General features: G+C 50.0%; 2 long non-coding RNA genes across 4 annotated transcripts; one reads left to right on the top strand and one right to left on the bottom strand.

The window, feature by feature from the left end:
• Positions 1 to 10,018: 10,018 nt before the first annotated feature.
• On the bottom strand, positions 10,019 to 20,054 carry LOC123333316. 2 transcript variants are annotated; one of them, XR_006550618.2, is made up of 3 exons: positions 18,773 to 20,054; positions 12,557 to 12,612; positions 10,019 to 10,790 (listed from the first exon to the last, which is right to left on the bottom strand). It is a non-coding gene; the product is annotated as an uncharacterized LOC123333316 (long non-coding RNA). The 2 variants fall into 2 exon arrangements; XR_006550617.2 differs by lacking the exon at positions 18,773 to 20,054 and adding an exon at positions 14,681 to 18,329.
• On the top strand, positions 17,564 to 22,962 carry LOC123333315. 2 transcript variants are annotated; one of them, XR_006550615.1, is made up of 5 exons: positions 17,564 to 17,686; positions 18,323 to 18,486; positions 19,632 to 19,730; positions 20,717 to 20,908; positions 22,550 to 22,962. It is a non-coding gene; the product is annotated as an uncharacterized LOC123333315 (long non-coding RNA). The 2 variants fall into 2 exon arrangements; XR_006550614.1 differs by lacking the exon at positions 22,550 to 22,962 and having other exon boundaries at positions 20,717 to 20,978.
• The last annotated feature ends 29 nt before the right edge of the window (positions 22,963 to 22,991 follow it).

The following is a 22,991-nucleotide window of genomic DNA, read 5'->3' as shown; positions in this document are numbered from 1 at the left end:
GAGGCGAGTACCGGGATGAGGCCTCGTGGAGGCAAAGGCCGCAGGGCCTTGGCGGTCTGGAGCGCGGGGGACCTATGCACACCGGCACTCATGGGCACGGCGGGCGCAGCCGGGCCTTCCGCCCCGCGTCGGCGCGAGGCCTTAAATATTACCCCGGAGTTTTCAATTATCTCTTCTTAATGGATTTGCAGGGGCTCTTTCATCAAGCGCGGGGTGGCTGGGTGTGGGGGGTGTAGGGAGCGCGCGGCGAGGGCTGGAGCTGGGAAAATGGCCCATATTTCAATATTAAAGCCCTTTACGATCGTCAGCAGCATGAAAGATGCTGCAAATAAAACGGAGCCGCCCGCGCCAGCCTCTCCATCTCGCAAGTTTTAATTAACGCTGAGGGGGAGGCGGCTGCCGGGCGGGGTCGGAGCCGGGCCATGAGCGGATCGCGGAGCCTCGTGGATCCCCAGGTCCGAGCGAGAGCAGTAGGGATCCCGCCCGCGTGGAGGGCCCGGCGGGAGATGCCGGCAGAGCTAACGGAGGCGAAGGGGTCCGGGAAGAGATGGGAAGGTTTTGGGGCGTCTGACCGGAAACAAACACCGTGCAACTGAAGGCAAATGGCTCGTGTTATTAAAGGGGCGGGGGCCCAGCCCTCGGCGTCCTTCCTTCTGCCTCTCTTCTTCGGGCCAACAGCAACCCCCGACTACAGCAATCCCAAATTGTATCCCCACCCCCAGCCTGTCCCCGCCCGCCTGCCCCCACGGTTGCCCACCGCCCCACCTCTGCTGGCCTCCTGTGGCCCTCGTTTCGGGGAGGCGGACACGCTTCCTGTGACCCATCGGCTCCGGGGCCCCGCCCCTCACGGCTCCTGCCCGGGGACGTCTGCTTTCTCCATCACTCTCCTGGAGGGCCCCATTCTCCAGGCGCGGAGTAGCGTTCACAGAAGCGCCACTGTTCTGCCTTGGCAGCGGCCTGGCCTGACAGCTTGTGCCTGAGCAGCAGACCCATCCGTCAGGCAGGAAGGATGGAGCGACGTCCGGCTGCCCGCTCTGAGGACTCTCCTGGGAGCCACCTCTGGCCTTCGCCCAGACTCCTCTCTTCCCCTCTCCCCACTCCCCCAACCCTACCCGGAACTGCCAGCTCAGTTTCTATGAGTACCTATGTCGTCTCTCCTCACTCCCCTCCCACCTTACACTTGGAGCCTGGGGGCTGAGGCCCAGGAGAACCACCTCTCACGGGTCACATTTAAAGGCCCTTCCCCTACCTTATGTTTCCCCATCGGAGGGCATAACTCTTTGGCTTAAAAGGATCCAGGGATCTCAGTGGACCACAACCAAAGCTAAATCAACCAATTAACACTCAGGGCTTAAACCGAGGACTTTGGCAAACTTTTTAGAGTGGAGGAATTAGAAAAATAATACAAATAAAAGACATGGTCTTTATTCCAGGGTACTTTTGTTGTTGTTATCGTTGTTGTTTAGTCTTTAAGTTGTGTCCAATTCTTTTGCGGCACCATGGGCTGTGTCCATGTGACCCTCTGTCCATGGGGTGGCAGAAGAGTGGGACACGAGTTAGTGACTAAACAACAACAACAAAATTGTATACGGACTTTCCCAGGCCAGAATATTGGAGTGAGTACTTTATGCCTCCTCAGATGTTTTGCAGAAATCAAGTGCACTTCTCATTGTACTAAGGAGCTAGCAAGCATCAGATGACAAATTCTAGGTTAAAACAAAAAAAGAAAACATCCTCTTCTGCTTTCTCTTGGTATGTGTTGTTTTCTTCTTGTCAATTTGCAAGGATCATCTATTAAACCTGCTTAAAATAGTGCATGATGGTGCAGTATGGTTAGAGACAGAACTAACACAAACAGTTATGGGGGAACAAGTACAAACTACAGATGCTACTGGAATTAGAAAGAAGGGGTGAAAATTAAATTTCCCTGGACTCTTTGATGATGCTAGAGATTGAAGTGAATGGGGAGGGGCCCTGAAGCGCCTTCTCTGAAGGAGTTCACCCACATTTGGGGTGGTCAGTAGGAGAGATATCAGGACCCAGAAATTTGACTAGCACTTTCTGTTGTCCCATTAGAATGTTTGAATCTATGGTCATTGAAGGCAGGAAGGGTCCCACAGCTTCAACCACCAGCCCTAACACAGCGGGGAGAAGAGAGAGAGATGCAAAGATTCTCTCTTCTACCCAGCTTGTAAGGGGAGAAACCAAGTTCCAGTCACTCAAATGGGGGAGCTTTTATTGAGCACATACTATGTGCCAAGCACTATACAAGGCACTGAAGATCCAGAGATAATCAGGGCATAGTCCTTGTCAACAAGATACTCACAGTCTAGTAACAGAGACCACTCATTCATTAAAAAAAAGTCTTGAGCATCCACTATGAGCCAGGTAAAGTTGCAGGCACTAAAGATGCAACAGAAAACAGACTTGGTCCTTGTCTTCTTGGAGATCAAGACTTGATACAGGAGGCAGGTTCATAATAGGCAGTTAGAATTCAGGGTGATGTGCGCTATGAAGGGGAAGGGACAGTTGCCATTGAAGGCATATAAGGGGCACCTACTCTGGTCTGTGAGGGGGCATGCAAGGAGGATGTAGGGAAGCAACACCAACGCTATCCCAAAGGGTGCGTGGAAATCAGGGACAGATCAGCTCAGCATGGCAGGGTGTTCTGGGCCAGTCTGTGTGCCTGTTCAGCATCCCACCAAGAGCTGTGGTCAAATCAGGCTCCAGTCAAGTTGCTTCCCTCTAGGCAGGAGATGGCACTGGTCTGCACTAAAGCAGCTATTCCAGCAGCAGCAGGGAACACCAGATGATAATCCTAACAAAGCCAGACCAGGGAATGAGGTTATCAGTTTTCCTTTTTCTGCTGGGAAGCTTCTGCCTCAGGGCTGGGTTATTTGGGGGAGAGGGGAGGGCAGGAAGGCTCTGTGGAGGGTCTTAATCTTTCCACTTCCTTCTCACTGATAGCAGTTTTGAAACAAACCGGATTTTAAATAAAAAGAAACAGGTGATCTGTCTCGCTAGCTGCAGTGAAATACAAACCAGGTCAATTAAGAGTTGTCTTTCCCATAATGTTTCTACCTTCCCAGTCCTAACCAGCTTGCTATACTAACCAGGGGGCAGGGGTGAAGTGGCAATCAAGAAAGGGTATTCGGGAGAAGAGAGCAGCCTTGATGAAGGCCCGGGGGCCAGGGCACCTGTGGCATCTTTGGGAAACGGCCAATCCTTCATTGTAAAGAGTAGGTTGAAACAAGTTTATGAAGGCCCAAGATAGTAGTCTTTTAAAGGGGTGGGGACAGTGAAGGACTTCTGAGGATTTTATGGTTTAAATTTTGAAAAGTTTTTCTATAATTCAAGAAAATATAATACTATCACACTCTTGTATCCACCAAAAGACTTCAGGTTTTATTAAGCTACTACTGATATTTCATCAACTTTGCTCTGGAGTTTTTAAAAATAAACAGGTCATGACATAAAATTGAAGCTCCTTTTTCCCCTCCTAGTACCATTCTCCTTCCTACCCAAGGTCCCACCATCATGAATTCCTTGTTCTGTTTTTTTTAACCACATACATAGATCCATGAATAGCATACTATATTGCTTCAGTGCTTCTTAAAAAACCATCCAATTGTTATGACATAATTTACAACTTGATTTTTTAACTCTGAATTTTTAAAAGTTAAGTCTTCATTTGAGGTTTTGGCAAAGCACCAACAAGGGTAGACTTGGGTTTGTAAGACCATCCTGGCGACTAACCAGAAGGTTCCAGGTGATGGGGAATACTGAGGACAGTAACAGCGGGAAAGAGGGTAACGCATTCTGAAAGTGGAACCCACACATCAGGTCACTGATTCTCAAGCTGATAAGGGCAGGGATTTGTTTTGTACCTGGTGGTCTTCAGCACCATGAACAGGGCCTGCCTCACTGAAGATGCTCAGTAAGTATTGGCTCAGAGAGGTTGATGGGATGGAGGAATCCAGGATGACTCCCAGATTCCCGGCCCAACATGACTGACCTGATGATGGTGCCAGCCTCCAAGATGAGGGTCCCAGGGGGTGAACCTGGATTGCTGAGAAAGGTACATCCAGAAACCGTCTTTCTGGGCAAGAGGCAATGAGACAGCCATACACAGGAAGGCTGATGTTAGGGAACAGACCAGACTTCCGGTTCTCAGGATTGCTGGCTATGAAGGATTTGGAGGGACCCAGAAGTTGGAGGGGGAAAGGTTCAGTCCTTCAAGGGCTGAAAAAACAAACAATTCAAAAAAATAGTTTCCTCAAAAGGCCAGGATTGCAGGACCCAGCTTCTGCACTACCCACAATGAGAGTTTTGCTGCCCTCTGCATGGTGGGTACCCACAGCCCATTAGCCAAGGCAGAGGAGGAGGAAGAAGGTGTAATAAGTGATTCTAGAATCATAAAGACCTGTCAGACGCCCACACTCCTAACTTTGCTCCCACTCCATATTCATCAACAAGATGGACGGGCGGGGTGCTCACAATTGCTTCCTAGGGACTTATTCTTGACCAAATCCAATCTCTCTATTCAGAGAAGGATGTGAAATATAACCTGCTTTCCTGCTCTTAAGACCCAGAGTTCTGGCCATCGCCTCGAAAGGCTACCCTCTGCAGAGAGCCCCCCCCAAAGCCACTGCCACCCCTCCCCTTCCTCACCTCCCCACCCCCTGCCCCATCCCAGCCGTTACCCACCCTCTGCTGCCAATTCCGTCTCTACACAGAGACCTGCTCAGTCTCATTTTTCTCCTCCTCTGACTCACTACCTTCCCCTGGAAGCCTTCCCTGCCCGCCCTTTCTCTGCCCCCAGCACCAGTTTCCTGAACTGACTCTGCCAGCTCACGGCTTCATGCTTATCTGTCTCAGATCCTCTTTTTAGACCCTCACCTTGCCTCAGAGTTCTTTGGGACCTGGGTATGGCTAAGTGGCCTTTCTTCACATCATCCCTGGGTTTGGGGGGCAGAAATACTTTTACCATTCCCACTGCCCTTCTCGGGGTGGGGTGGGGGGACCAGAAGTTCACTTTAGTTTTGTCTGGTCTGGCAGAGTAAGGCATTTCCTCCTCTCAGAAATGGAGCTAAGTCACTCAACTCTCTTTCCTGAGAGTATTTGCAATTTAGACTTGTTCTTTATTCAAAGTACTTTTAATGTCATGAAGTAGTGGAGTAGGTGAGGGAAAAATATTGACCCTGGTCAGCCCAGTTCTCTAAGAGCCTGTCATTTTATGGGGTGGTGGGATCCACTGGAAAGGCCTGCTGTCCCCTGGATCCAATCCTTAGAGTCACCCAAGGACCAATCTAAGGATCCTCAAACTGGGCTGTGGCCAGTCCCCTTCCACCTTAAACTTGGGCAGGCTTCTGATATTTTTTTTTCTTTTTTAAAAAAAGTTTTATTTATTTATCATTTATTTTTGGCTGTGCTGGGTCTTTGTTGCTGCTCAAGTTTTTCTCTAGTTGTGGTGCTTGGGCTTCTCATTGTGGTGGCTTCTTTTGTTGCAGAACTCGGGCTCTTGGGCGCACGGGCTTCAGTAGTTGCAGCCCCTGGGCTCAGTGGTTGCAGTTTCCTGGCTCTAGAGCACAGGCTCAATAGTCATGGCACACAGGCTTAGTTGCTCAAGACATGTGGGATCTTCCCCAACCAGGGATCCAACCCTTGTCCCTGGCATTGGCAGGCAGATTCTTTACCACTGAGTCACCAGGGAAACCAAGGCTTCTGATTTTTATCAGAACAATACTCCCTACCAAAGTTGTTTTTTAGTCGCTCAGTCATGTCCAACTCTTTGCGACCCTATAGAATACCATGTTGCCACTCTGAACAGAGTCACACTATGCGGACTTCCACCTTAAGCAGGAGGAGACTCAGTACCACTCCCAGAGTCCTTTGACTTGCCCAGTGAAGTGAGGATCTTCCTTAGTGGGGAAACTCTGGGGACTTTTTTCTCTCCTCTTTTTCACCTGGACTCTTAACATTTCTCTACAATCAACATGTATTACTTACACTACATGGCAGAAACCAACAGTGTTGCAAAGCAATTATCCTCCAGTGAAAAATAAATACATATAAATTTTAAAAAGTAGAGAGAAGAAGGTAGGATTTTAGAAAGAGCAGAAGTTGGCCATGGCGGCAGCAGCTGCTGGGTTGGTTACAGAGCCCTAGGTAGGTGTGTCCTGTGGGTGTTCTATAATTGGTCAAGGGACACTCCAAGGCCTTTTGGGAATATGAAAGCCTTGAACCCTGGGCAGCCCCAAGGCTGGGCCAACAGAGGGCACCCGCAGAGGACTAGAGTAGGGGTCAAGAGAGGAAAGAGTCCATGAGACCTGGAGGGGCAAATCCCTCCCGTGGTCATAAAACTTAAAAGTATCTAAGTGTTTGGCAGCCCCTGGGTTTTTCCTTAAGAATCCAAGCAATGTTAAGTATTCTGCTTTGCCACCTTCTATAAAGTGTGACTTTTCACAGGGTTTATGGTTAGTGATTTGGCTTGTAATTATTAAACAGGAAGGAATCAGAAATAAGTTGTCATAAATTTAAATTGAATACTTCATGTTCTTAATGCTAAGCTTGAAGGTTAAGCTGTGGAAACAATTGTGTTTGTTTTACTCTTTTAAAGAGTGACTAAATCAGAAATCCTGTCTCTTATCCAGGCTCTGTCCCTGACATGAGGATTCTCAAGCTTTTCTGCCAAAGTCCTTTTGATATTAGACAAGAATGAATTGGACCCCAGTGATCTGGGAGCTCAGGCTTCCCTGGTGGCTCAGCGGTAAAAGAATCCATCTGCAATGCAAGAACTGAAGGAGATACGGGTTCCATCCGTGTGTCAGGAAGATCCTCTGGAGGAACGCATGGCAACCCACTCCAGTATTCTTACCTGGAGAATCGCATGGACAGAGGAGCCTGGAGTGCTACAGTCCATGGGGTAGAAAAGAGATATGACTGAAGCGTCTTAGCACACACGCATGGCCTGGGGGCTCAGCTTGAAGGGCCCTCACCAAGGACCAAAGTCTTTTGATGCTTTAAATTTTAGCTTTAAAATTATGCAAATTTTGCATTCTATTACAGAGTATATATATGTTTCTTCATAGTATACTTTTTATGTCTTTATGTCTTCATATAAAAATGATATTTGCCATCAAATAACCTCTGTGGCCCTCAGAGAGGCTTCTCATGTATCCTGTGATACTCCCACCAAGTGGCTTCTATACCCCAGGTGAGAAATGCTTCCGTGTGTGCCGTGCTCCCCCAGGAAGTCCCTTCTCGATTTGATTTTTCATTTGTCACACTCCCTGCCACTGTCCCAGGTTATAGCTCTAATGACTACATTTAGTGAGCACTTACTACGCACCAGGCCCTGGTGCCAAATGCTTTACATGGATTACGTCATTTACATTCTCAAACCACCTGAAACTCAGAGAGGTGAAGTGACTTGTCTAAGGCCACAGAGCTGTCGAGTGGCAGAGGGAAGATTCAACCACTGCTTGCTTGGAATCGAGCAGACCGTGGCCGCTTGCCGCCTTCAGGCTGCAGCACCTGGCCAAGTGAGCAGCAGTCTCCTGAGGAAGGAGACAGCTGTGGGGCACCGGGAAGAGCAGAGGTTTAGTACAGGAGTCAGGAAAGCCAGGTTTAGGTCCAGCTCTGCCCTGACTAGCTAGGTTCTTGAGGGATCCTCTTAGCTTTGGGGTCCTCATCTATAAAATGGGATGAAATGGTTTGTGAAAAGGACAGTGAAAAAAAAACAAAGGTGAGTCTTGGAGTCTGTATCTTAGATTCCTTTCTTGCTCCTTTCTTCCTTTGGTGACTCTCTGGAAGACACCAAATCTCTAAGCCTCTAAATGTGGAAAATGTCTTTCACCTCAAAGGACTGCTATGGGGCTTAAAAACCATATCTGTAAAAAACTCGGGACAGAGTTTGGCATGCAGTAGTTGCTCAATAAATGCTCTCCAATATTTAACCTTGTCATAGTATCAGTGGTAGTATCCATACTAAGAAATTGTGATTATTAAAATGAGGGGGAAATGTGAGAGCAAAACAATAAAACAAAAGATAAATCCCTTAAAAATAAGGAACTGGAGAAGGGTCTGCCTTAACGCGCCCTTGAATAGCTCTGCTGGTTGCATGCCTAGAGCTGCCTTTCACTGAGAAACCTTTAACATTAGTCAAAAGCAGAGAAGGAGACACATCATGGTTTTGAGCAGGGGGGCTTGGTCTGTTTTTACCACATTCTTTTTCCATGTCTACTCCATGATCCCAAAAGGAACATGCCTCTAACTCATTCCTGCCACACTGGTGCCAGGCGCCCAGAACACACCCGCATGCGGGCCTCTCTGAGGAAAGACACCGAACCTCCCTCTGCCAGCCAGCCTGCAGGACAAAGCCAGACTGTCTGCCAAGAGAGATTCTCAAAGTCTCCACCAGGTTTAACATTGACTAAGTCTGACTCTGTGATTTGACCAACAATCCCTTAGTGTGGGCAGGATCCCACAAGACCACTCAAGGATGTCTTGACTCCCGTTAAAGGGGATCCCCGACTTGGCAGCCACACAGGGGCACTTCCCAAAGTCCAAATGATGGGGACTCTTTCTGAAGGGACCCCAGGCTTCAACCCAAGACCACCTTTGCATCCTTTGCATCTCCCCATCAGGCCCTCACAGTCTGGCCTTCAGGGAGTTTGCCAAAGCAGGTGTGGCTTCCTGAGTGGCCAAGATGCTGTGGAGGGGGGCTCTGCTCTCCCTGGGCCTTTCCCCCTTAAGCTGGTGTCCCAGGCACCTCTCCCAGTTTGGAAAGCAGATTATTTATGGTTTATTTTTGACACCAGATCATCGCTGCCCAAGTTTCATCAATTTGTCACTGTTTTTATTGTCAGCAATTGCCCATAACTGGAGCACATTTAAAATGTCATTGATCTTGGTATTACAGTGTCATAATCTGACAGTAATAGGTGTAGCCAGCACAGGAAGCCCAGGCCCTGAGATTGATGGCGTTCAGCACACCAATTATATTCTGTCCATCTAAGTGATAAAAGAGTACGTAGGAGGCATTCAATAGATAAATTAGATATCGCTCCCAATTATGTCCCTTTATTTTATGGAGTCATGTGTTCCCTTTAGAACCTTTTTTCTTCATTTGGCTTGTAAAGGGGTGTTACTTGACCCCCAAAGACGAGGGTTGCTCCCCTGCCTGCCCCACCTTGGGTTTAACCCTGAATCCCTCCCTACCTTCTAGAAATTTCTCACCTGGGCTCTCCCTGGAACTCAGCTGGGAGCCTCCCCAGCACAGCAAGTGGTCACAGGTGTGAAGGGAAAGAGTTGGAGGTACCCCAGTGTCTGGGGAGGGATTGGATCAGGCCTTCAGGAAGGACTAGGAAAGCTGATGACGTTTTTCCTTCAGGTGACTCTAACCAAATGAATGAGATTGGGAGAGGAGCCATTCAATGGGTTAGGGTCCTCCAGCCCTAACACGAGTGCCTTCAAATTAGGGCAACTAGTGAATTGTCACGGCTGAGGGGGAGGAATTCAGTCAGGAAGCTTTCCGTCTTTAGGAAGTGAATTCATCCATCCCCCTGCCTCCACTCTAGCTCGAGTTGAGCCAAGTCAAAGTTTTCCTTGGAAGGAGACCCCAGAATCTCCCACACCCCATTCCAGTCAAGATTAGATGCCTTCTCCAGTTTGACAGGGGAACCTGGAGTGCTGCAGTCCATGGGGTTGCAGTGAGTTGGACACAACTTAGCGACTGAACAATAAAAACAAGTTTAACTCCTGGGCAGGCAATGGGCTCCCTGCTGAAGAACACACCCTTAAGAGTGGCTCAGTTCCGAGAGGAGAACTCACCTGAGGCCCGAAATGAGAGGTAGGGGACAGAGAGAGAACAAGGGTTCGCTTTCTTTGGGGCCTGGCTTATAAGAACCTTAAACTCTGAGGACAGCCTTGACCTGGCCCAGGCCCCTGTTCCCCCATCCCCCCATATCCCCCTGAAGCCAGCGGGGAACACAGAGGAGACTGAGACACCAGGTGGTAAATAGCGATCCAAGTCCATTTATTGAGCTTTGTAAGAGACAGTGTCCATGGGCTGGGCTGTTCCCTGTAGCCTGTTGCCATCTCAACTGTTATAAATAATCCTGGCACTAAGTGCACGGTTACACTGAGGGGAAGTTGTTCTTAGGGCGTGAAACCTGAGAATATGGGTCAGGGGAGGAGGGATGATGGGGGACAGGAGGAAGAGGTGGGGAGCCATCACCCCGAGGCTCCTCGAGTACAGTCCTGAGCTGGTGATAGATGAATTTCTGGAGCAGTGGATGGCATTTCAAGTGAAATGTTTATAGGAAATGAGTGTGATTTAAACAATGTCTTGGCCGATAAACACCAGCCAGATGGGGGGAGAGGGCCAGGCGAAGGGTGGAGAAATCAAAGGCCCAGAGGGCCCCAGTATTAAGCAGCTGTCTGAAGCACTGCTCAAACACACACACTAGCTTTGGTCTTAACATGTTTTTAAGAGCTGGTTATGATTTCCTCGAGGGCGGCTCAGATTAAGACTGGAGTGGAGCCCCCAGCTGAGTGCCTTCAATAACTGTCCATCACATCCTCTTTAGAGTCAGCAGCCTCCTCCCCTCGGCTCAGGGAGCCTGGGACCGAGGAGGGCTGCCGGACTGCCCTGCTCACCAGCCTCTTCCTGGGCAGCCCTGGGGCCTGCTGACCTTCACACCTAGATGCTGGGCAGATCCGGGGACGGGCACTGAGCTCCGCCCCCAAGGAGCTCTCAGTCTTCAAGGCAAAAGAAAACATACAACCTAGAAAAGAAGAGAGAACATGAAGAGAGCAGAGGATGGAGGTCGAGGAAGGGAAAACTGTCACCAGATTCAGAATCTGGGCCCTTCTCACCACGTTGGCTGCTGCCACCCTGGTCCGAGCCACTCATCTCACACCTGGATTAGTGCCAAAACCTTTCAACAGGTCTCCCTGCATCTTGACCCACCCTCCACCCCTGCAATCCATTCTCAACACAAAAGACAGAAGGCGTATTTAAAATGTCAGTTCAGTCATATTTGTCCTGTCCATTCAGAATAAAAATCAAACTCCTTAAGATAGCCTTCAAGGCCCTATGTCACCGGGCCCCCTCATTACCTCTCTGATATCATCCTTTCCCCCTCTTCTCCTTGTTCACTGGCCTCCAGTTTCCAGAAACTTGCCTGGCACATACCTGCCCCAGGGCCTTTGCATCAGCTGTTCCCTCTGCTTGGAATTCTGTTCCCCAACATAGTTGCAGGACTAACTTACATCCTCATCTCTAGGTCTTCATTCAAATACTATATTCTCAGTGAGACATTCTTGACTAAAATATTTAAAATTGCAGACTTCCCCTTCATCTTGATCCCTCTTTCTCTGATTTATTTTTTTCGGTAATAACTCCCACCTAATATATAATAGAATATACTTATCTAATAAATGTATTGTTATTATCTGTCTCACCCTCTAAAATGTAAACTTGGCCTGGATAGGTGTCTTTCTCTGTTTGGGTCACCAGTGTATCCCAAGAACCTAGACTAGTGCTCAGTAATAATAACTGCTTAATGAGTAAACACAAAAGATGAGATTTGGAGGGAAGGCAGGAGAAGCCACCCTAGGATGGGGTCCATTTATGCCTCATCACACTGCAGGCCATGAATGAGGCCCAGAGCGGGAAGGGAGGGTCAAGGTGATGCACACAAGTGCAAGAGTTGTGCTGGGCCATCACTAAAGCTGGGGGGTTCTGTTGGCAAAAAGACTAGCCTGGATCTACCCCCTGAATCTGGTGGAAGACTTGACTTTATGTTGGAATTTCATCACCTCAGTGACCAAGAAGCACTTTGGGATAATAATACCAAAGGGATGTGCCAGGCAAGAACGAAGTGATTGGAAATGATGGGTGGATGGGAATTCAGAGGTCTTCAAGGTGGGGGAGGGTGTATGTTATTGTGTATGTTCATGGAGGGAGGGAATCGAGTCATCATCTCAAAGAGGACGTTCCATCTCCACTGAGGGCAGAAGCCAAAACCATGAGCTGCACCAAAAGTAAAAGGAATTGGAGTTAGACATCCAGGAAGACTTCCCAACAGAGCAACGGGTAGTAGAGGGAAGGTATGGAGACTGGTTCTCTGGAGAACCTGAGCAGGACCCAACTGGGTGATGCCTCAGCCAGGTGAACACTGAGGCTCCTGGGATGGCGGAGTGGGGACTTAGAGCCCTGGAAAGGGCTCCTGCCTCGGCTGGGACCCCTAACCCCTCCCTCTCACCTGCAAGGCTTCCGAGCTCCCAAGGCATGCAGTCATCTCAGCAGGGTGGGGTGGGGGGAAGTGAAGGTACTTGGTCCTCCCAGACCCACCAATCCAGGTGTGTCCCTTTACCCCTTTCTCCCAACCCGCTGTGCTCAACTCAGCTTTGTGGCGACTTTAGGGTACAAGCCAGGAGAAGGAGAAAATATTTTTGGAGGGTTCTACAAGCCAGTGGTTGCTGTGGTTAGAATGGAGAGAGGACCTGGGTGGCCTGGCGGTCCTGAGCATGTGGGAGGGAGACTTACTTGTCACTGTATAACTTTTGATGCCTTTTGAGTTCTCAACCATGTATATGTATTTCCTATTTGAAAAAAATAAGATAATTAAAATCAGACAGAAGCAATGACAACAATAATAACAATAACAAGAACAGATCCAGGGAAGTGAGACTGCAACAGCACTGAGGGGCATTAAGGGGTCATGCGTCCAGACTGTCAGTGTCAACCCCCTCTCTGGGTCTTTAATGGCCCAGTCTCCCCCTCGACCTCTCCATGTTATGCGCAGCACTGTGTGTATGCTACCAGTCAGCCTGCAGTGAGATAATTCTAAAGCTGCATGGTCTGAAATGTCATCTTTGTCCAGGGAGTCATCTCTTTATGCAGCTCTCCTCTGTTCCCCACCCAGTCTGGTGTCTGATCGTTCATCCCTCCCTTCCTGCCTTCCTCTTCTCCAGCACCCTCGACCACAAAAGTAGCTCTCCCCTGAAATCTGGCCCTGCCCCAATGAGACACATGACCTTGAGCAAGTCATTTAACCTTTGTGTGCCTCTGTTTCTTCATCTATAATTGAGGATCGTGACCTTCCTCCCAGGGCTCTTCATGAATCCATTTGTACAACAAGCATATTTTCCGTGCCAGGCGCTGCACCCGGCACTGAGGATCACATGAGACAATGTATGTGGAGTTAGCACAGAGACAGAGTTATTGCCATGGCTTCCTTCCTTGGATGGTTTTCTGGCCTGGGCGTTTCAACCCCCTTGACTAGCATGCCCTTGGAAGAATTCACTCTATACTCCCAACCTCTCAGCTTCCAGCACTGCTCCGGGGGTGAGGCTGACATCCTCCTCTGGATAAAGCATCAGCGGCTGCAAAAACAACCTCTTTCCCAGGCTTTTCCACTTGGAAGAGTCAGATACAACTTAGCAACTAAACAAGTCCTGAGGGCATCCCTTTGTCCACAAGAAGGAGTAATGCTGAAATTTATCTATGGCCTTTAGACTGGAGTGGCAGGAATATCTCTCTTGTTCCCATAAGGGCCCTGTCGCTGGGAGCTGGGCCTGGAAAGGGGGTACAGAGAATCTGCCCCTGTCCCAGCTCTGTTCATTTATCACCTCTACTGAGCCCCAGGCCTCTTTAGGGGCCGGACTCAGAGGCAGAGGCTGGGATTGGAAACTCCCTTACATTTTCCTTCCTCTGAGTGTAACCTGGGCTGTGGAGAAAGATGAACTCTTCTCAAAAGACAATCCCTACCTCAGCACATATAGGAGCTGGTTTCAGTGAGAGGAAAGAGAAGTTTCCAGAGCTCTCAAAAGGGTTGGGTACCCCTGGAAAGGAGGAGCGTTTGCTTGTAGAAAGAATGTTCTGTTTCAGTCCTGGTCATGACAAAATCCCACCAAAGTGATGATGAAGGACCACAGGGGTGGAGGGATCGAGTTGAGACATAAGGGGGGACTTCTGATTGTCAGGAAACAGGTTGAAGGAGAGAGGCTGGGGTGGGTTAACAGGAACCACTCAGATACAGTCCAGAGGCAGGAGGAAGGATGAGATGATCTGAGGGCTGCCAAGGATTCAGGGATTCCATGATATTGCAGAGCTGGCAGGGACGGGAGAGGAGGCCAGAGACATGGGAGTTCATCCATGTCTAGAGCACAAGCCCCATGGATAGGAACCAGGCTCTCTGGAGCCCCCCAGTATGTCAGCACCAAGGCTTATACAGGCAGACCAGGGAATCTGACTGCAGTGGACAAGTCTTTCCCTGGCAGATGGTGCCAACTTCACACTCAGGGAAGGACAGCTGCTTTAGAGTCTCAGCCAAAAAAAGTGGTTCCAGACTGTGGGACCAGGAAGTACTTCTTCATATCCAACCTCAAGCCCGCTGGTTTTGATCTTATGGCAATTAGTGAGGTTTGCCCGTCCCCAGAGGACAAACTGAGCAGGGAAGGCTATGGGAGAGCTGGCCAAACTCTTGGCCTCACTTTCTCCCTCTGTAGAATGAGGGGGCTGCACTAGATTATTTCTAAGGTTTTTTTCACCCCTGCGTATCTGTTCGTAGTCCAGTCTCTCTACTTCCTCGATTTTCTCCCCTTTTAAGTCCCTGTCTTCCACTTAACCGGGCTTCCCAGGTAGCTCAGTGGTAAAGAATCCACCTACCAATGCAGGAGACTTGAGTTCCATCCCTGGGTTGGGAAGATCCCTGGAGAAGGAATTGGCAACCCACTCCAGTATTCTTGCCTGGAAAATCCCATGGACAGAGGAGCCTGACGGGCGACAGTCCATGGGGTCACTTAAGAGTCAGACACTGAGCAAAGAATAAACAACTCCCACTTAATCCACTCCCTTCCCTATCTCAATCTCTCCCCTCCCCAACCAACTCTTTCCCGTTTTCCTCTTTACCCGTAAAGAGTGAGAGAGGTCTCCCAAACTACCTTGCCCCCTCCCTGGAGCCCTGGGTTCCCCTCCCCCACCGCTCCCGTGTTCTAGTGCCCCCTTCCTCGACCTTAAGACGCCAGAGCCGGGAGACTGGAAGGAAGACCCTCTAAAGCAGCCTCCGCCTTGCCCCTGCAGCGGCTCCACTGCGGGAGCCCAGGTCCCCAACCCCCCAGCGTGGCCAGCCTGCCCCTCTCCCAGCAGCCGGTGCCGCTGCGCGCCCTCACTCCACGCTAATGCGATCTGGAGAGACCCGGGCGGGCGGCGGGCAGTCTGGCCGAGCGTCCCGGGCGGCGCTGATGGATGGTCCCCTGACAGTAATCGCGGAATGAGGACGCTCTGGCGACGCTCTCGCCCGAGGCCCCGCTGTTCGGCGAGCCCTTGAGTCCCTCCCTCCGCAGCGACGGCCTCCCAGGCGCTGTCCCCATCCCACTGGACTTTGGGGAGGCCTGGGACCTCCAGGTGAAACCCAAAGCGGCTTTCCCTGCCCTGTCTCCTCCTAAAGGCACTGGTTTCTGTTCGGGGTTCATCCTTGGATTACTGCTTCTGTGATTCAACCTACCCATCTCCTTGAGCCTCAGTTTCCCCTTCTGTATAAGGGGAAATATGGTCCTTATAAGACTGGAAGGAGAGTGTTAGCAGCAAAGGAGGAAATGCTGTGGGAAATTATCACTTTTCCGGAAGTAGAAATCGATTTTTACTTTTTATTTCATGTTGCTCAGAATCATCTGGGTTAATGCAGGAAGCTGAATGAGAGTTGGGCAGATATTCACATGTAGACTGTATGTTCATACAAGAACACAGGTCACAGTGCTTAGGGCTGTCTAACAAGTGTATCTAAACATAAAACACTATAGTATCAGTGTTGCTTCGAGGTCTTAAGAAGCAGGTCAGCACAGATATTCCTTCTGAGGTGACCACCTCAAGGCCCATCTACCCATTTAAGCCCCAGTCCTGTCCAGTCCTGGGATCCCCTTCAGCCAAGGGCTGGGCTGACTGAGGGCCGTGAGGAGAAGATCCTGCTTGGGGAAATGTTCCTGGGCCATCTTCCAACCCCTTGCCACTCCAGGTGACCTAGAGCTCTAAGGCTCCTCTGCTCCCCCACCCCAGGGTATCCCCCTCAGGCAAGGGCCCTTTTGAGAGCTGGGGGCAAGGACCCAGAACCCATTACCATTCTGAGAGCGCACCCAGACGCCTCCTCACTCCCTTTTAACCTTTCCCTCTCGTAGGAAGCCAAATTGAGTTAGTCTTGAGTTTTGATTTAATTCCCGAAATGGAGTCATAATCTGTTTAGTGTCCTTTTTCCCAAGTCCTGAGTACTGAAGTGTGTGTGGGGAGAGAGGGGGAGTTAATGAGAGAGCAGCTCTGTGGCTTGTGGAGAACCTCACACACTTAACCTCCAAGCACCACCAAACAGCAGGAGACACCAGGGCTGAGCTGCCAAAGGCCACTTCTGGTCTAATGGGGATCAAAATGAGGATGGCTAATACTTGTTGGGCACCTGGCAGTGCCAGTACCAAGTCAGGCACTGCCCGTAAATTTCACACTTAAGTACCACAGTTATCTTCCAGGTAGGTACCATGAATCCCTGGAGAAGGAAATGGCAACCCACTCCAGCATTCCTGCCTGGAAAATCCCATGGACAGAGGATCCTGGCAGACCACAGTCCATAGGGTTGCAAAGAGTTGGACACAACTGAGGGACTGAGCATAGATAGGTACCATGAATAGTCCCAATTTACAGATGAAGAAACTGAGACTTAGGTTAAGTAGCTTACTCCGCTGCATCCTATAGCTATTATGAAACAGCAGAGCCCAGCTTTGAAACTATCAAAGACCACAAAGCCTGTGCTCTTAAGCCCATCCTGGGGTGACCCTGGGCTAGAAACTCAACTGCTACAGGTACCAGTTCCCTTATTTGCATAATACAGATAATAAATGGAGGTAATACTATACTCCCTTCACAGAGATGTTGTGTTGATTAAATGAGGTAAGGTCTTCACCCCATTCACAGGAAGCATTCGATTAAGTGCCATAAACATTGGGGTGGGGTTGGGCAAGGGAAGAGATACAATGCAATGTGATGCAATGGGGTGACTAATCATTATACACTGTCACTGTTGATAACAACAGTTATCAGGTGTAATACTCCTGGGCACAGGCAACCCTACAAGGAAAAGATTGCTATGCCTGTTTTACAGATGAAGAAACTGAGTTTCAGATAAATTGAGTAAATTTCTTAAAAACCAACTGGTTAATAAATGGCAGAACTGAGCTTATATTCAAACACCGGGCCCTTGGACTCCAAAGCAGGCAGCTCCCAGCGCCCCAGGGTCACCAGAGACTGGCCTCTTCTGGGGGAGGTCAGGGCTGAGGCCAAGAAGCCCAAGTTACATCTTCTGCCACCTGGGACCTGATTTTCTCAGGTGAGCAATGTTTCCTTAAAAGAACAGGAGGAAAGTAAAGCAGCAGCTGAGACAGCTTCTCCCTCCCTCAAAGCCAATGTGGGGCCTTCCGGCCCTCCCCTCCCTCCTCTTCCCCAGTTTCCTCTGTGCTCAAGTTTGTGGCCATTAAATAGAAGAGGAGAAAGTTTGAGCCAGGCATGAAATATTTATCAGTTAATTACAATATGCAGATTCTGTTCCTGGGGGTGATTTGTCTTTTTGGAAATATAGGAAAAGATCCTGGAAACTTGTATCCTAATTGCTTGGCCTATTATTGTAACAACCAGGTAGAAACTCCATTTACTATGTAATTATAGATTTTCCCCGCTAGCTGCTTCTACCTCTGTCACTGGTGGTCTGGGGATCATATACTTTTCTGATGAGGGGGGAACCTTGGGAGGGGTCCATTTGTCCATTCCCCTGTTTTCTCTTGGCGTGGCCCGTTTCTAAATCCCAATAGTTGTAAGAAATGAAAAGGATCAAAGTCTGCAATCTCAAGTCGATCCTGAGTGACAGCCCCTCGCCAATCCCACCTGAAGCAATGTGGCTGCTGAGGGGGCCCCAAGTTGAGAAGAAGTTCTAGGCTGAGTACCCTTCCTGCTGTACATCCCGTTAACACACAGGAAAAGGGCAGCATGGCAGCCTTCTAGCACCTCTCTTCTCCCAGGGCCTGTACCTAATCCCTGGCTACAAATTAGCATCACCCGAGGGGTTCTTAACAATACAGAAGCCTGGGCACTACTCCAAATCAACCAAATTAGAATCTCAGGAAGTGGGACCCAGACATCAGTATTTCTTAAAGCTCCCGAGGCAGTTCCATGTGTGGCAAATCGTGGCCCTAGAGAGCTAACACAAGAGAGTGGCTGCTGGTGTAGGGCGCTGCTTATCTGCACGACACCATCATTGTGATCCCTCCCTTTTAGATGCTGGAGGAGGCAATTCCTTCACTTTTATTGGAATCTGAAGAGCATCCTTTTCCCTCCTTACAAGAAGCTTGATATTAATAACCACCATTTATCAAGCTCCTGCTGAATGCTTGGATCCATGCAAATAAAATTTAATCTGATCCACACAACTGTTCCATAAGGTCAGTGGGTATGTCCATTTTATGGATGTCTAAGACAGGTTAAGCAGTCTGCCTAAGGTCGTACAACCAGCCAGTGACAGAGTTGGGACTTGAATCCAAAACCCATGCTTTTAGCTACTCAGTTTCTCAAGGCTGGAAGGGAAGTGCTTCCTAACTGGTATCTGAAGGTCCTAGAGAAAAGGAAGGGAAAAGGGTAGAGAGGGGCTACACGTGGATGAGGCATGAAGGAAAGAGTGGTGGTGGGTGGGAGAGGCTGGACAGGGTCTGTGGGGAAGGGCTGAGGTACCTGAAGGAGGGTGTGGGAAGGAGCTGGCAGTCGGAGAACAGCAGGACCAGGACCGCTGAGCAGAGCCCATCATCAGGACCCGGTGGCTGGGACAGGGAGGGAACTTGTGTCAGAGGAGGGGTCTTTGTGAGGCCTGAAGCAGTGAGGAATGCCCGCCATGAATACTAAGGGCAAGAAGAAGAGAAAGGGCCAGAGGGGGCTGGGTGATGTTTAGCTGCTGGGGTGATTAATGGGGGTGAACGGAGGGTGAAACTCAAACCCTTCGAACAGAGATGGTGGGGAATGGTTGTCCAAGAACAACAATGTACTGTTTCGTGGAGAAAGCCAATGTCCAGAGGGGGGGCCAGTGGGGACGATGCCGGGCACAGTTGCTCCTTCTCTTTTTTCCCAAGGTCTCTTTATTTGCCATCAAACAGTAAATTAAAATATACTTGCCAGCTCCAGAGGACTCTCTGGATGGGCTTCCTACCTGCCTCCTGGTTTGAGAGAGACCCAGAGACGCTGGGGTGGCCTGAAGGAAGAGCGAGTGAACTTTGGGGTGGTGGCTGAGATGACTCCGTGGACCAGCTCCACTGGGGCAGGAAGCGGTGATGTGCGCTGGCTGGGCCACCGGCTTACCTGGGACCAGACAGCATGGAGAGATGCATGGGGGCCGGGTCCCCAATGGTGGTGTTTTTACAGCAGCCCTTGTCTCAGGGAGGAAGAGAGGGCTTCTTTTCCCTGAGAGAGAGTTGGGGGAGGGAGGTGGGAGGGCCCTGCTATCAAGGTGTCAAGCTGGGTTTGAGGAACAGAGGGACAAGTCATGGGAAGTAGGAGGTCTGAACCCCTCTCCTCATTTCCTACTTCTGTCTGTCTCTAGGTGCAGCTGGGGGAGCTGCCTCGCCCTCCCCATCGCATTTCCGGAGGACGGGAAAGGCAGGAAGAGGGGATGAAGAGAACTATCTCAGTGCAGAGGGAGGTGAGCTGCAGGCAGGGAATTAAAGGGAAATTATCCCTCGGGACAGTTTTCTCTCTAGGCCATTACAGATGTGAAACAACTGATGGATTCTACTTCCCCTCCCCAACCATCCCAGGGTGTGGTGCCTCCTACAGGGGAGTGAGGTGGGGGGAAAGGGGAGTCAGGAAAAGGAGCCCAATGTGTCTTCAGGGGTCCCCAGAGGGCTGACAGAAGCCATCATCCCCTCAGGGCAGGGGAGGCAGACCACCCATCCCTGATCCCAGATCACTTGAACATTGCGCCTGGGAGTCCTGCGGGCAAATCTTAGTTCCTCTCTCCATACAAGGTAGCACTTTGAAATCTGAAGTTCCTGGGAGGTGGTTTATTGAATACAAACACTCTATGCGGTGCACCGTGAGGCGACCATTCCACATAGAGGCTGAGTTCAAGGGGCTGGCCTCAGTTTGCTTGTTCTGAGGGCAGGGGCTAACAGAGGCTGCCCTGTGCTTCACAGGGGAGAAGAAAATCAAGGAGCCCACTGGAGGGCAATGGTCAGCACCAACAGTCTTAATTATGAATTAATAATTTATAATTATTCCCCACTTGCAGATAAGCACAAGCCCATTGAAATGATTTCCCAGGGAGGAACATAGTTGGAGGGGATGGGAGGGGGACTTCAGTACAGCCATCACTTCCCTAGAGGCCCTTAAGTTCCTTCCTTTGCTTCCCTAGCCAAACATGGAAGGCATTCATTAGCTTCCTTGGCTGGTTCCTCCCAACAACTATCCCCTCTCCCTCCCCAAGCCACTAAACATAGTACCACACTGCCTCCAGCTCTTCCAAGGCCAGAGGGCCATCCATGCCAGGGAGACCTGAGAACTGGGATTCTGGACTTCTGGAGTCCCTCTGTTCCCTGCTGCCTGTTCTACTGTTTATATATGGGGTGTGGGAGGGACTGATGTGGCTATCTTCTGGCTCTTCTCCTTCTTCCTTCCATTCTCTTGCAGATTGCCGTAGGAGCCCTCAGAGGGTGGCAGAAGACCTCTCCAACTCTATGCAGGAAAGGAAACAGGAAGCACCCCTTCTAGTGTGGATGCCCTTAGTTCCAGCTTCTGAATTAGAGAGGCTGACCTCCTGAGAAGACATCTGCTGCTGCTGCTGCTAAGTCACTTCTACATGGCATCAATTATGGTGAAAGTGTTAGTCGCTCAATCGAGTCCCACTCTGTGCAACCCCATGGACTGTAGCCCAGGCTCCTCTGTCCATGGAATTCTCCAGGCAAGAATACTGGAGTGGGTAGCCATTCCCTTCTCCAGAGTATCTTCTCTACCCAGGGATCGAACCCAGGTTTATCTGCATTGCAGGAGGCTTGTTTACCATCTGAGCCACCAGGAAGCCCAGTTACAGTAGTGGGGTCTAAACAGGGCTAGGGAGGCATACCCAGCACCCAGACCCAGCTCTCTGCTGCTCCTCTTCCCAACACCTACAACCCCAAATTCCCACTTTGTGGGATTAAAAAAAAACCTTAAAGGAACCTCAAAGAGCTGCTCAGAAACTCTCAGCTCCAGGGAATCTTCTCTCTCTCAGGGAATCTGAAAAGGAGAGATTGGTTCTTTTAAGCATTCACCGCCTTAGACCACAAAGGGGCCTTATCTTTTGGTCCTTAGGTGATCCTTGACCACCATCTCTGATGGGGAACCACCTTCAAAGTACTGGAAGAAGGAATGAGAAGATGGTGGAGGTGCACAAGGAGATCTGGTATTAGAAAGGGTTTCCAATCCCAGTTCTAGAGTGTTCCCATCAGTTCACCATGTACCTCAAGTGTGCACATCAGGCTAAATCTACAGGTTGAAGGGAGTTGGGACAACTGGAACCTAAAACCACCCTTTTCCAAATCTGTGGTACAAGGGTGCCCTTGAAAAACTGCTACAGGCAAGGTGGACGGACAGCCAAACACACTGGGTAGGCATCACACACCCACCTCAAGCTCTCTCCTTCCCTGGTCCCAGTTTTGGTCTCAAGAGGAGGATTAGTTAGGTGTGATTCAAGTTATCCAGATAATTAACTGTGGAAGCACGAGTTTGTGTGTGTGTGTGTTTTAATGCCACTCCTTTGGCCTCCAAAGAGGCCAAAAAAAAAAAAAATCTGTTCCCTAGCTCCTCCTACTTTCCATGCACCTCCCCAGCTTATACCCCCAAATCCTAGTTCCGGAAAAAAAAAATCCTAGAGGGACAAACTTTCCTGATTTACCATTTTCCCCACCTGCAACCCTGTCCCCTCCCCCTCCCCAATTTTTTTTTTTTCTCTCTTCGCTTCTTTAAAAAAAAAAAAGAAGAAGAAGGAATTTTCAATAGTCCCACTTGTCAAGCGAAGACCATCTTTTAACCTTCAACAGCAGCGAAAGCCGTGTGAACTCTCGGTGAACCAAGATTGAAGTCATAAATCACGCGTACAAAGGCGGCTGCGGAGGCTGGCGCGGGCTGCTGCACCTTTAACGCTTTCTGGGGCTGACAGGCGGCGGCCCAGCTAAAGTTCACAGCGCCCGGGGAGGGCCCGCCCCCGCCTCCCCTCCTCCCGCCGGCCCCGGCCCGCCCCGGCCCGGCCCGCGCGCGGCCGCCCCAGCCCCGCCAGGGAGGCCCCTGAGTTGCTCTCGCAAGGGGAGAAGAGGCGTTTTCCCTCCCGTCAGCCCGCTCCATGCCGGCCGGCCGTGGATCTCCGTACCCCGCCCCACCCCCAACTCAATCCACCCTCGTCCCTCCCTGCTTGCTTTATTTAAACAGGCAACTAGATCCACACGGACACGATAATTCAGCTGGTTTTGTCTTTGGCATTTTCTGCAGGACCCCAAGAGAAAGAACTTCCACTCCCGTTCTCCCTCCAGAAGTGGCATCCTTCATCTCTGTCTGTCCAAGCCAATTATACAGATCCTTGGAGTTCCAACAGGGTCTGAGTCATTGGAACCGAGAACACCTGGCTGAAACATGCCTTGTAATTAGAAAGGATTTTTTCTTTACCGTTTCTTTCTTTCTTTTTAAAAGAGGGCTGGAATGACCGTCCTTGACTAGGGCGGAGAAGCTGGGGTGAGGAAAGGGAAGACCATCACCAGGGCCCAGCTTGCGGCCCTTTGCAGACAGATCTCCCCAAGTCAGACTTGCTTCCTTTCCTCGGCCTTTCGGCTGCCTCCTCCTCCTCCTCCGTTCGTTTGGTCCTTCCCCCACTGTCTTCTCCTCTGTTTAATTAAAGTTCAGCGACTCCACTTGCCTCTCCTCTCAGAAAGCCGAA

This window comes from Bubalus bubalis, chromosome 4 (genome assembly GCF_019923935.1).
Source record: "Bubalus bubalis isolate 160015118507 breed Murrah chromosome 4, NDDB_SH_1, whole genome shotgun sequence".
NCBI classification, from domain to species: domain Eukaryota; kingdom Metazoa; phylum Chordata; class Mammalia; order Artiodactyla; family Bovidae; genus Bubalus; species Bubalus bubalis.
Note: the sequence above shows the minus strand (reverse complement) of the source record. Positions and strands in the feature narration are given on the sequence as shown.